Source organism: Pleurodeles waltl, chromosome 4_2 (genome assembly GCF_031143425.1).
Source record: "Pleurodeles waltl isolate 20211129_DDA chromosome 4_2, aPleWal1.hap1.20221129, whole genome shotgun sequence".
Taxonomy (NCBI): Eukaryota; Metazoa; Chordata; class Amphibia; order Caudata; family Salamandridae; genus Pleurodeles; species Pleurodeles waltl.
This window is the reverse complement of record NC_090443.1, coordinates 1016031087-1016042188: the sequence shown is the minus strand read 5'-3', so window position 1 is coordinate 1016042188 and position 11102 is coordinate 1016031087. Positions and strand designations below refer to the sequence as shown.

Sequence of the window (11102 nt, the reverse complement as noted above, 5' to 3'; positions counted from 1 at the left end):
GATCACATTGATAAGTGGTTGGCTGCTTATGAAGTTGCACTAAGGGCTCATGGGGTTTCTGAAGAGCAATGGGTGGCAGCCATGTGGAGGTATGTACCAGTAGTGGGGAGGGACACACTCCTAGCATTGGATCCTAAGGATCAAAACAGATACACACCCATGAAAACTGCTTTGCTTGCCAAGTTTGGGCTGACACCTGAGGAGTACCGTCAGAGGTTCAGGGACAGCACCAAACTCTCCACACAGAAATAGGTAGACTTTTTTGGTTTCTCCAGTAAGGCACTGAATGGATGGGTGCGGGGCAATAAAGTAGAAGACTATTTGGGGTTATATCATTTGGTCCTGAAAGAGCATATGTTTAGTGTTTGCTTTATAGAGTTGCGCCAGCACCTAGTTGACAGTAAGCTGACTGATCCTAGAAAGCTTGCTGAGGAGGCGGACCTCTGGGTTAGCACCAGAGTGTCCAAGAAGGTACCTGGGGGGGACACCCAGAAAGGTGGTCAGGGTCCCCACCAGAAAAAAGAGACAGGAGAAAAACTTTTAAAAAAGGAGTTCTCAAAAGGCCCCCAAAACAATTCCCAGGGGTGGGGGGCGGGGTGGGAGATGGTAACCAATCCCCACCTGAATCTGACAGGAAGCCAGGCCACTTTGACAAGATTAAAGGGAAGTTTATCTCCAAATGCTTAGAGTGCTTCAAGTTTGGATTTGGACACTATAAGGGTGACTCCCAGTGCCCCAAGAGGGCACAGCCCCCCACTGGAGGGCAGACACCTGGGTTGGCTAGTGTAGCGCTCAGGGGGGGAGGTGGTCCCAGTTAGCTTTGGGGAGCAGATAGAGATGTCACTAGTAACCCTGGGAGATAAGGAAATGGTGCCAAAAGCCCACATGTCTGGCAATACTTCCAAGTATAGGCAGTGGGTCACCATGGATGTGCAAAGGGTGGAGGCTCTGCATGACACAGGAGCCAGTATGACTACTGTCAGGGGTCAGCTAGAGTCAGCAGAGCAGGTCATCCCTAATACATTCCACCAGGTCATAGTCACTGACAATTGCAAGAGCCACCTACTGGTAGCTCTGGTTCCCTTTGAGTGTGTGTGTTGGGGGGGGGGTCTCTGGTACTCTAAAAGTAGCTGTGAGTCCTGCCATGCCTGTAGATTGTCTGTTAGGCAATGATCTTGAGCACAGTGCCTGGAAAGAGGTAGAGCTCAGTTCCCACCTGGAGATGTTAGGTTTGCCTGAGTAGGTCTGCATGACCACACGGTCCATGGCTGCCCGGGAAGTGAGTCAAGGGCGTCTGGAGCCTGAAACAATGGCCAACACAGCTGCACAGAGGAAGGGCAAGGGGCGTGGGAAACCGTTTCCAGATATTCCCGTGGTGGTTGACGGGGTCCCAGAAGAGGAGGCCCCTGAGCCAACTGGGGAAGATATTGCTGCCCTGGGTAACCTGCCTGAAATTATTTGGTAATAATTAACAGATACATCTAGAGCTTGCCCAGTACCAGGTTCTATCAGAACCACTCAAGTGCCCCCACATAGCCCTAAAGAGTTGGTGATAAGTGCACCAGCTTTAGAGGTCCCAGACACATAAAATAAGAAAACTATCACCAAGCCAACAGCGAGGAGCCTCGTCATTGGAAAATGGTTTGAAATGGTGTTATTTTGGAGTTAATTTCCAGATGCTCTTTGAAACCCAACATCTGTAATCTAAAGGAGAGATGGTCCTTATCACTATAAATCAGAGAGAGGACAGTCTGCCGGAATGTGTCATGTTTAAAAAACCATCATGGGTCACCCCATTGTGTCAATCCACCCCAGGAGGACTCAAGTGACCCGGGTGACCCTTGGTGGCATCGCAGAAGCCATCTGGCGAAGGATCTCACATCACTCAATCTCTGAATCTCCAACCCCCTGAGCCATCACACCTTAGAGGCCTTGCATCTTGTACCTCGTGGGCCAGGAATAAAGGCGGCCATGTTAAGTAGGGGAAAAAGAGGGGATCAGGCCGGTTTCTCCCACTGTTGTTTAAGCTGAATTTACTTACTAATGAATTTAATGTATTTTGGATTAAGAGTTTGCATAGAATTTGACTAATATAGAAAATAATGTGTGACTTAGAAAATGTGCCCACTTGAGTGGCTGTCATATTTACGCAATGATTTTACTAAATGAATAATAATATTAATTGAAGTTCCTGCATTAAGAAAAATTGTGGTAGTGTGTCATATTAGTGATTCTACATTAGCTTTATTAATTATAGGCCTTAAGTTAGCAAAATGTGGGCCTAGTCTGCACAAGCCTCATATTAAGCTGCACTGTTTATAAAATCGTGGAAATGTATGTTTAGAGAAATGAATACATTTATTGTTCACACTGTGTTGATCAGACATTAGCAGATGCCTTTAACTTTCTCATGAGAACTGCCTGCTAGAATCTCTTGTAGTAGAAGTTGTTATTTTGTATGGTTTCATGCGTGAGGCAGCGATGTTCCCACGAGCTAACAATGGATGCACTGACTGGAGCACGGATCGCTACAAAAAGGTTACCTGACGAGTCTGATGATGGGAACAGGAGAAGAGGAGCCAATCATCGACATGTGAAAGACAGTTTAGTTATATCTTACATTTGGGTTTTTATTTCTATTGGACTAATTGTAAACGTACGATTGTCTGACCAATGACAAGGTGGGAAGTTCTTTAGGTGATTTTAACTTAGCCCGACTGCACAGAGGAGAGGTGTTCTCATTCTATTCTGAATTTCCCCGTAGAGGTTCTGTTTTGAGGAGCTGAACAGTTCCCGATGATTTATTCCTGTCTTTGACTTTATTGCTTACATTTCTGAAGCTGAATGCTGATCCCTTAGATATTGCTTCAGAAATGGTTCAGGTAGTTTAGAGACCCCGTCTCTGAACCATTCTGTTTCCCTGCCCATTGCTGAAGCCGACCGAACAGATGTCCAACTGACAAAGATAGTCTCAGCTTGCTGATCCATATGAGTAGAGGTATAACAAAATGCCATTGTTCTTGTTCTAAGTTTGTTCTTTGTTTCCAGGTACCAACAGCTATTTTGATAGAGCCATAGCTAGATGTTTTTTCCAAATTAACTTAAACTAAAATTGTTTTGCATGAAGCCCAAACATGCTATTTTAATCTGAAGGCTAGTTAGGGAGATCCAGAAATGTTAACAAATTGCTATTAACGAAGAATTGAAGTTGTTCATCTGCGGAATTGAGATGTATGTTATTCCTATTGTGCAGTTATTTTTTCTCTTAATTTGTACTGTGACTCTTGAATGCTTCACTCTCAATGCTTTAGTTAAATTTAGATTCTTTAGAAGATTTGGTCAACTGGTGTTGTTTATGTATGCTTACCATTTGGTTTTGAGACTAATTTACATGACATTAGCATTGTTAATGTAGGGAAATAAACTTTCTAACTTTACATAAAAGTATGGTTATTCGTGACCCAATGGGTCACGGTGTGTGAAGATTACTGGCTCCAAAGAATACTTGATGGTGTTTGTTGAATATGATGATGTAGTTGCATTGGGTTTGGGACTTATGATGGAATCACTCGAAGCGTAATCAAGAGGTCTATCTAACCTCTAATGCGTCCCTTTATAAATTAAATAATAAAAGCTGTAAAAACCATCCCACATCAGATGTTACACTCAGTGACTAGAACCTCTATGAATTGCACACTGCCCCCTCTGTAGGGGTTGCCACCTTTCTCAGGAAGAAACATCTTGAAGATTGCTGTTTTGGGAGTCTAGAAGGCCCCTAGGGAAATGGCACCTGAACCAACTTCTAGGTAAAGATACCACTGATCCTTTGAACATTTAAATAATGCCCCTACTTGCTGAATCGTTGCTTGGGGACGCCATATACACCTCTCAGTGTTTTAAAGTGCTCTTTTTTCTTTCTAGTTGTTATTTTAAATGTACATTTCAAGGTGGGACATACAGGCATGTGATGGCTGTTCCATGTTTTATCGTTTTTCCCAGGCTTGAAAAACACTGTCCTAGTCACAGACCAGAATCAAGGCAGGTAAAATGGGAATAAACTGGGATCTCCCATTCCTACTCTCCTCTCACATCAGTCACGGTGGTCTAGCATGGACATCATTTTGTGGTCTCCAGGGGCCACGGCAGCGACCCTGCCTTGCCCCTTGCGACCCCTGGCACTGCCTCCGCGACCCCTGGCCTCAGAGGCGGCAAAATCAGTGAGGAACACAGGGGCAGCTCCTCCTTATGGACATCGGTTGGTGCGCTGTTCTTATCGTTTTTTATCATTTTTGTTATTATTCTAATAGTGAATAAAACTATATTATTCACTATTAGTGTACAAAATGGAGTACAATTAGCTAGAATATAACCTCCCTGGCAGCTGAGGTAAGACATAACCCCTTCTGTGCCCATGACATAATGGTTACGTCCTGTGCACAGAGCCCAGAGGGAGCACTAGCGCTCCCTCTGTGGGGTCCCCCCCCAAGGCAGGGATGGAAGGGGAAGACCTTCCCCTTCCACCCCCCACCTCCCTGCCCCCCCCTGTGACGTCAGCGTGCGTTCGCGCGCTGATTGTCACAGAGGCCTCCTCCCATCGTACTGGAAGCTCAGCTTCCAGCGCGATCGGAAGAGAAATACAGAGCATTTCTCTTCCGATCACATGGGGGAGGCCAGAGAGGCTTCAAAGGGAAGGAAAATAATTTCCTTCCCTTTGAAGTCTCTGTCTGCGTTTCAAAAGCCGGATTGTGAATTAATCCGGCTTTTGAAACGTCCAATAGACACCAGGGATTTATTTTTTAAATGAAACTGGCATGAGGGGAGTGACCCCTTGGGCAAGGGTCGCTCCCAGGTGGGGAATTTTTTTTTAAGACCTTTTCTACCCCCACTGGGGGCAGATCGGCCTATTATTAGGCCGATCTGCCCCCAGGGGGGGCAGAAACATCTAGGCACCAGGGATAAAAAAAAAATGTTGTTTTGTTTTTGTTTTCTTTTTGATTTTAGAGGTGGGGAGCGACCCCTTAGGCAAGGGTCGCTCCCATAGGGGGAAAATTATATTTAGGCCATTTCTGCCCCCCCCCTGGGGGCAGATTGGCCGATTTTATGTCAATCTGCCTCCAAGGGGGGCAGAAACCACTAGGCACCAGGGATCTTTTTTTTGCGCCGTCATGCAAGGGGAGCGACCCCGTAGGCAAGGGTCGCTCCCTGGGGGGTGGGGGGGCAAATTTATTTTAGGCCATTTCTGCCCCCCCCGGGGGCAGATCGGCCTATTGATATTAGGCCGATCTTCCCCTAGGGGGGCAGAAAGCTCTAGGCGCCAGGGAATTTTTTTTGTGTGTTTTTTTTGTTTGTTTGTGTTTTTAGAGATGGGGAGCGACCCATTAGGCAAGGGTCGCTCCCCTGGGGGGCAAATTGTATTTAGACCATTTCTGCCCCCCTCGGGGGCAGATCGGCCGATTTTAGGTCGGGGGCAGAAAGCACTAGGCACCGGGGATCTTTTTTCTTTGCACCAATGTCACGCAAGGGGAGCAACCCCGTAGGCAAGGGTCGCTCCCCAGGGGGGTGGGGGAGGACAGGAGCGCAAATTTATTTTAGGACATTTCTGCCCCCCCCCGGGGGGCAGATCGGCCTCTTGTTATTAGGCCGATCTGCCCCCGGGGGGGCAGAAACCTCTAGGCGCCAGGGCTAATTTTTTTTTGTGTTTTTTTTTTTTTTGTTTGTTTTTTAGAGATGGGGAGTGACCCATTAGGCAAGGGTCGCTCCCCTGGGGGGCAAATTGTATTTAGACCATTTCTGCCCCCCTTGGGGGCAGATCGTCCGATTTTAGGTCAATCTGCCCCCAAGGGGGGCAGAAACCACTAGGCACCGGGGATCTTTTTTTTTTGCGCCAATGTCACGCAAGGGGAGCGACCCCATAGGCAAGGGTCGCTCCCCGGGGGGTGGGAGAGGCAGGGGCGCACATTTATTTTTTACCATTTCTGCCCCCCCGGGGGCAGATCGGCCCATTGTTATTAGGTCGATCTGCACCCAGTGGGGGCAGAAAACTCTAGGCGCCAGAGCTAAATTTTTTTTTTTTTTTTTTTTTGTTTGTTTTCTTAGAGATGGGGAGCGACCCATTAGGCAAGGGTCGCTCCCCTGGGGGGCAAATTGTATTTAGACCATTTCTGTCCCCCTCGGGGGCAGATCGGCCGATTTGAGGTCCATCTGCCCCCAAGGAGGGCAGAAACCAATAGGCACCGGGGATCTTTTTTTTTGCGCCAATGTCACGCAGGTGGAGCGACCCCGTAGGCAAGGGTCGCTCCCCGGAGGGATAGGGGGGCAAATTTATTTTAGGCCGTTTCTGCCCCCCCTAGGGCCGGCTCAGCTAGAGGCCAAAATCCACAGGTATGCACTTTGCAAAAAACACCTCTGTTTTCTGTCAAAAAATGTGATGTGTCCACGTTGTGTTTTGGGCCATTTCCTTTCGTGGGCGCTAGGCCTACCCACACAAGTGAGGTACCATTTTTATCTGGAGACTTGGGGGAACGCTGGGTGGAAGGAAATTTGTGACTCCTCTCAGATTCCAGAACTTTCTGTCACCGAAATGAGAGGAAAAAGTGTTTTTTTGGCCAAATTTTGAGGTTTGCAAAGGATTCTGGGTAACAGAACCTGGTCAGAGCCCCACAAGTCACCCCATATTGGATTCCCCTAGGTTTCTATTTTTCAAAAATGCGCTGGTTTTCTAGGTTTCCCCAGGTGCCAGCTAAGCTAGAGGCCAAAATCCACAGGTAGGCACTGTTTTCTGTGAAAAAATTTGATGTGTCCACGTTGTGTTTTGAGCCATTTCCTTTTGTGGGCACTAGGCCTACCCACACAAGTGAGGTACCATTTTTATCGGGAGACTTGGGGGAACACAGAATAGCAAAACAAGTGTTATTGCCCCTTGTCTTTCTCTACATTTTTTCCTTCCAAATGTAAGGCAGTGTGTAAAAAAGACGTCTATTTGAGAAATGCCCTGTAATTCACAGGCTAGAATGGGCACCCGGGAATTCAGAGATGTGCAAATAACCACTGCTTCTCAACTCCTTATCTTGTGCCCATTTTGGAAATACAAAGGTTTTCTTGATACCTATTTTTCACTTTTTATATTTCAGCAAATGAATTGCTGTATACCCGGTATAGAATAAAAACCCATTGCAAGGTGCAGCTCATTTATTGGCTCTGGGTACCTAGAGTTCTTGATGAACATACAAGCCCTATATATCCCCGCAACCAGAAGTGTCCAGCTGATGTAACGGTATATTGCTTTCAAAAATCTGACATCGCAGGAAAAAGTTACAGAGTAAAACTTGGAGAAAAATGGCTGGTTTTTTTCACTTCAATTACAATTTTTTTTTTATTTCAGCTGTTATTTTCTGTAGGAAACACTTGTAGGATCTACACAAATGACCCCTTGCTAAATTCAGAATTTGGTCTACTTTTCAGAAATGTTTAGCTTTCTGGGATCCAGCATTGGTTTCTCACCCATTTTGGTCACTAACTGGAAGGAGGCTAAAAGCACAAAAAATAGTAAAAATGGGGTATGTCCCAGTAAAATGTCAAAATTGTATTGAAAAATTGTGTTTTCCAACTCAAGTCTGCCTGTTCCTGAAAGCTGGGAAGATGGTGATCTTGCCACTGCAAACCCTTTGTTGGTGCGTTTTTCAGGGAAAAAAACACGAGCTGCCTTCTGCAGACCTTTTTTCCATTAAAAAAAAATTTTTTTTTAAATGTCACTGTATTTTGGCTAATTTCTTGGTCTCCTTCAGGGGAACCCACAAAGTCTGGGTACCTCTAGAATCCCTAGGATGTTGGAAAAAAAGGACGCAAATTTGGCGTGGGTAGCTTATGTGAACAAAAAGTTAGGAGGCCCTATGCAAGAACTACCCCAAATAGCCAGAAAAAAAGGCGCGGCACCTGAGGGGGAAAAGGCCTGGCAGCGAAAGGGTTAAAGATGCTTGTAAAAGTATGTTGAGTGCGTGCATGCAGGTGAGAGTCAGTGTGTTCATGCGGGTAAGAGTGTGTGTGTGTGATTGTGCGTTAATGTGTAAGTATGTCTGTGGGTGAATATATATATATATATATATATATATATATATATCTATATATATATATATATATATATATATATGTAGGTCACCAGGGGGATGATGTCACTTCCGCTACCCCCTGTCCTTTCGGTGAAGTGAGTTCATGAAGTCTGGGTCTGTTCACTAAGTTATGTGTGTCTGTCCATGGCTGGTGCAGTCACGGCTTCCTGTGGCAGAGCGTGTACTCGTCACCCAGGGCCGCATGCAGGCATGTGTGTGCAGTTTAGGTATGCAGCGATGGGTGGAGCGTGCAGTGCGTGTGCATCTACAGGGCAGTTCAGTGCATGTGTGTGCAGTTTAGGTATGCAGCGGTGGGTGGAGCGTGCAGTGCATGTGTGCATCTACAGGGCAGTGCAGGCGCCGAGCACGTGCTGTCTCCGCAGGGTCTGCAATGTGTGCAAATGTGGGAGCTGACCCCCTAAACATGGAGGCGTCAGGTGGCCGTTTTATTGCTGAAGCAGGAGGTTCTGTAAAATACCCAGACAGAAATACAATCACATGAGCCTCTTACAAAATAGGAGTGTTAGAAGTAAAAAGCAAAAGTTGTTTCCGCCCGGTCTCGAACCGGGGACCTTTCGCGTGTTAGGCGAACGTGATAACCACTACACTACGGAAACCCACATGTATCCCCTGCATTTTTCATCCATCTCGAGATCGTAGCAGGGCCATGTGGGTGCCTTTTGTTAAGTGCATTATTTGTGTATTAGGCTGTCCCTGTGCTTTTTGTTTTTCCCGCGTCCTGCTGCTTCAAGAACATGCCTGATATTAATGTCCCCGCAATCGCTGCTGTTTAACAGGAAGACATTGCAGCACATCCTATATTTTATAGAGTGAAGGTAACTTTTCTGACTAGTTTTGGTAATAAAAGTTGAGTGACTTAGTAGCTGAATCGCTTTCTCCTTTACTTTCTCTGTCCTTCATAGTACTAATACCATAACCGAGACAATGACAGCAGTGATAGCTTTGTGGGGCTATGTAGGCACAATTGACCTACCACGATCAGCTGGGGATGTAGCTCAGTGGTAGAGCGCATGCTTCGCATGTATGAGGCCCCGGGTTCAATCCCCGGCATCTCCAAATGACTTTTTTCATGCTCATTACTATTCCATTATGTTGTACAGACAACATAACAGGGACACTCCTTTTCATTTTGGGATAGTGCTGGAAAATTTTGCAGGGTCAAAACAAGACATTCCAGCAAACTAAACAGATTATTCCCATTTACACCACTGGCCCATCTCTGCCTCCTTCCTAACTTGTGCTCCAGGGAGGTGGCGATCTGAGAATACTGGGTAAGCCATGTATGTTTGCATCTACTAAAAGGCAGCGCCTAGAAGCCTGACTCCCTGAGGTATCATGGCTCACCAAGGAGCCACAGTGCACATCTCCCTACCCCCCGCTTGGGCCTTGTTCAGGCGTCTTCAGGCGCACAGCTTTCTACAATGTTTGTTAGTGATACTGGACTCAGTAAAGAAAACTGTTAGTGTCTCTTCAATGAGCGGCACCGCTAAGGGAATTTCCATTCACCTTTTTGGTTCTCAGACTGGTTCTTGAACCAGACTGCCAGGAAGTGTGATAAGCTTTCTGTTATAAAAACGAATAACCTCACCCGGTGGGTGGACACTTCCAGTTTATTACAAATATTAAAGAAATCATCTAATGTAAAGCCAGTAATTGTTTAAATTCTCTCTACTTCTTTGCACCCAGACAGTGGTTCATCAATCAAAAACATTTTTGAGAAAACGTATGGAAACGACTACAGAATGTATTTAGAGAACGTACTTTGAGACACATCACCTCCCCCAACTCTGTTTTCAAAGTCCTAAAAAATATTGTCTATTTTACAAAATAGTGTGTTTTCTCTCTTAGCACTGCTGCCAATCTGCATTATTCTCTCTTTCCACTTGCTCCTTAGGTCCCTCGCATGCACACTGTCTGTCGTATGATGTATTTAAACATTATATGGTAGCCTGATGGTGGGAAAAGCTCAACCCCCCCAATCTTACTGACCAAGCAGCACCCCTGTTTGCACCAGATCCTATGGCATCATTGCAACGCCACAGCTTTGTTTGTGCATGAGGATGTGTGAGAAGTTCAGTTAGGAGGGAGTTTCCTATTAGGGGTAAATGGCATTTCACAGCCTTCGGTCTGCTCCCAGCTCTTAGTGACATGCTTGCCAGATGTTCAAAGTTTATAGGAAGGACAGCACATTGGACAATTACAGCTGTGAAGAGATACTGAAGTCATCACTCATTGCTCGGTGTGAGTTGTCCTCATACTGAAAGAAACTGCTCAAGAAACAAAGGATCCTGGGGACATCCTGATCATGGTATGCATAGCCAATACTGCAGATGTCCTAGGTGAGGAGCGGGATTGCTCCAGATGTCTTGATATCATGTATTAGAGGGACCAGAGTTTCAGAACAAAGAAAACAGGACAGAAATTTTATTACAAGACCGGAGGCTCATATTATGCGTTCTTTTCTTACTTTAATAAATACAACAGCCAAGAAACTACAAATCCCAGAAACCCTGGGAAAAAAACTACAATATTTCGTCATAAAGGGAATAACCAATCACACATCGAGTATGAGTACAATTATCTTAACTGAGAGCAAGTCAAGATAAGTACTCTGCTCGCTTCATATATATTTATTTTCAATGCGTTATGTGTTTTTTCAGTTTATATTTCAATTAACTAGTTTTACTGTTACCGTTCATGCCTCGCGCTCGCTTTGAACGTTCTGCTAAAGCACGCGCTGACTTCCCTGAGGCATTTCGCCTCGTCTTTATTTGCCCTTGCGCTCCTCAAACGGCTGTTGTGTGGCGCTTCGTTCCTCATCGCGAGGCCTCAGGATGTTTCGCTTCCCACGCTGCTTCCTTCTTGCTCTGCTCGGCTGCCTTCCAGACGTCCCCTCTTGCCTCTGGGGGCGTTCCTGGTTCCCCTGCAGTTCCTCCCTTGCTCCGCCTCGACACACACCCTCCTGCCTGGATTAGG

At 45.9% G+C, this 11102-nt stretch overlaps 2 non-coding genes across 2 annotated transcripts; one reads left to right on the top strand and one right to left on the bottom strand.

Annotated features, from left to right (window-relative positions):
- Positions 1 to 8649: 8649 nt before the first annotated feature.
- Positions 8650 to 8722, bottom strand: TRNAV-AAC (transfer RNA valine (anticodon AAC)). Its single transcript has one exon. It is a non-coding gene; the product is annotated as a tRNA-Val (tRNA).
- Positions 8723 to 9110: 388 nt separating this feature from the next.
- TRNAA-CGC (transfer RNA alanine (anticodon CGC)) lies at positions 9111 to 9182 on the top strand. Its single transcript has one exon. It is a non-coding gene; the product is annotated as a tRNA-Ala (tRNA).
- Positions 9183 to 11102: the final 1920 nt, after the last annotated feature.